The sequence below is a fragment of the Gadus macrocephalus genome, chromosome 13 (assembly GCF_031168955.1).
Source record: "Gadus macrocephalus chromosome 13, ASM3116895v1".
NCBI lineage: Eukaryota > Metazoa > Chordata > Actinopteri > Gadiformes > Gadidae > Gadus > Gadus macrocephalus.
In genome coordinates this window covers 11,699,577-11,702,076 of record NC_082394.1, presented here as the reverse complement: position 1 = coordinate 11,702,076, position 2,500 = coordinate 11,699,577, and the positions used below count along the sequence as shown (strand labels likewise).

General features: G+C 39.8%; 1 protein-coding gene and 4 non-coding genes across 6 annotated transcripts in view; 1 reads left to right on the top strand and 4 right to left on the bottom strand.

Moving 5' to 3' along the window:
- eogt (EGF domain-specific O-linked N-acetylglucosamine (GlcNAc) transferase) overlaps positions 1-2,500 on the top strand; it is an 82,505-nt gene that overhangs the window by 42,022 nt on the left and 37,983 nt on the right. The gene's annotated exons all lie outside the window — the stretch shown is intronic.
- Positions 155-226, bottom strand: trnae-cuc (transfer RNA glutamic acid (anticodon CUC)). The gene has a single exon. It is a non-coding gene; the product is annotated as a tRNA-Glu (tRNA).
- trnae-cuc (transfer RNA glutamic acid (anticodon CUC)) lies at positions 721-792 on the bottom strand. The gene has a single exon. It is a non-coding gene; the product is annotated as a tRNA-Glu (tRNA).
- On the bottom strand, positions 1,003-1,074 carry trnae-cuc (transfer RNA glutamic acid (anticodon CUC)). Its single transcript has one exon. It is a non-coding gene; the product is annotated as a tRNA-Glu (tRNA).
- On the bottom strand, positions 2,413-2,484 carry trnae-cuc (transfer RNA glutamic acid (anticodon CUC)). Its single transcript has one exon. It is a non-coding gene; the product is annotated as a tRNA-Glu (tRNA).

Below are 2,500 nucleotides of genomic sequence, written 5' to 3'. Positions count from 1 at the left end.
GTTATTATCTATTTCATATTCTTGAAATTTCGCTGTAAAGGTTCAACATGGATGTCTACTTTTTTTCATTATTCAACTTGCGTTGAATACTTCGACATTGGTTGTTAACAGTGGTTCGTAAATGATTTGCTTGGACAACACTAATGATAATGTGTTCCCTAACCGGGAATCGAACCCGGGCCGCGGCGGTGAGAGCGCCGAATCCTAACCACTAGACCACCAGGGAGCTGTAGTAATAAATAACAATGTGACTTTGAGAAGGATTGTTTTTAACGGCTAAATGTTATTATCTATTTCATATTCTTGAAATTTCGCTGTAAAGGTTCAACATGGATGTCTACTTTTTTTCATTATTCAACTTGCGTTGAATACTTCGACATTGGTTGTTAACAGTGGTTCGTAAATGATTTGCTTGGACAACACTAATGATAATGTGTTCCCTAACCGGGAATCGAACCCGGGCCGCGGCGGTGAGAGCGCCAAATCCTAACCACTAGACAACCAGGGAACTGTAGTCACAATTTACAATGTTACATTGAGAAAGCAAGTTTTTTAACAGCTAAATTTTGTAGAAAATGTCATATTCTTGACATTTCGCTGTAAATGTTTGACATGGATGTCTACTTTTTTTTGTTCTTCAAATTGCCGTTGAATACTTCGACATTGGTTATAAACATTGGTTCGTATTTCATTTGCTTGGACATCACCTAAAAATTTGTGTTCCCTAACCGGGAATCGAACCCGGGCCGCGGCGGTGAGAGCGCCGAATCCTAACCACTAGACCACCAGGGAGCTGTAGTATTAAATAACAATGTGACTTTCAGAAGGCTGGTTTTTAACAGCTAAATTATGTTATCTATTTAATATTCTTGACATTTCGCAGTAATAGGGTAGCATGGATATCGGCTTTTATTGATTATTCACTTTGCCGTTGCATACTTTGCTATCACTTAACACAGTGGTTCGTAAATGATTTGCTTGGACATCACTAATAATATAGTGTTCCCTAACCGGGAATCGAACCCGGGCCGCGGCGGTGAGAGCGCCGAATCCTAACCACTAGACCACCAGGGAGCTATATTATTAAATAACAATGTGACTTTGAGAAGGATGGTTTTTAACGGCTAAATGATATTATCTATTTCATATTCTTGAAATTTCGCTGTAAAGGATCAACATGGATGTCTACTTTTTTTCATTATTCAACTTGCGTTGAATACTTCGACATTGGTTGTTAACAGTGGTTCGTAAATGATTTGCTTGGACAACACTATTAATAATGTGTTCCCTAACCGGGAATCGAACCCGGGCCGCGGCGGTGAGAGCTCCGAATCCTAACCACTAGACCACCAGGGAACTGTAGTATTAAATAACAATGTGACTTTCAGAAGGCTGGTTTTTAACAGCTAAATTATGTTATCTATTTAATATTCTTGACATTTCGCAGTAATAGGGTAGCATGGATATCGGCTTTTATTGATTATTCACTTTGCCGTTGCATACTTTGCTATCACTTAACACAGTGGTTCGTAAATGATTTGCTTGGACATCACTAATAATATAGTGCTCCCTAACCGGGAATCGAACCCGGGCCGCAGCGGTGAGAGCGCCGAATCCTAACCACTAGACCACCAGGGAGCTGTAGTATTAAATAACAATGTGACTTTCAGAAGGCTGGTTTTTAACAGCTAAATTATGTTATCTATTTAATATTCTTGACATTTCGCAGTAATAGGGTAGCATGGATATTGGCTTTTATTGATTATTCACTTTGCCGTTGCATACTTTGCTATCACTTAACACAGTGGTTCGTAAATGATTTGCTTGGACATCACTAATTATATAGTGTTCCCTAACCGGGAATCTAACCCGGGCCGCGTCGGTGAGAGCGCCGAATCCTAACCACTAGACCACCAGGGAGCTATAGTATTAAATAACAATGTGACTTTGAGAACGATGGTTTTTTACGGCTAAATGATATTATCTATTTCATATTCTTGAAATTTCGCTGTAAAGGTTCAACATGGATGTCTACTTTTTTTCATTATTCAACTTGCGTTGAATACTTCGACATTGGTTGTTAACAGTGGTTCGTAAATGATTTGCTTGGACAACACTAATGATAATGTGTACCCTAACCGGGAAGCGAACCCGGGCCGCGGCGGTGAGAGCACCGAATCCTAACCACTAGACCACCAGGGAGCTGTATTAATAAATAACAATGTGACTTTGAGAAGGATTGTTTTTAACGGCTAAATGTTATTATCTATTTCATATTCTTGAAATTTCGCTGTAAAGGTTCAACATGGATGTCTACTTTTTTTCATTATTCAACTTGCGTTGAATACTTCGACGTTGGTTGTTAACAGTGGTTCGTAAATGATTTGCTTGGACAACACTAATGATAATGTATTCCCTAACCGGGAATCGAACCCGGGCCGCGGCGGTGAGAGCGCCGAATCCTAACCACTAGACCACCAGGGAACTGGAGTCACAATTT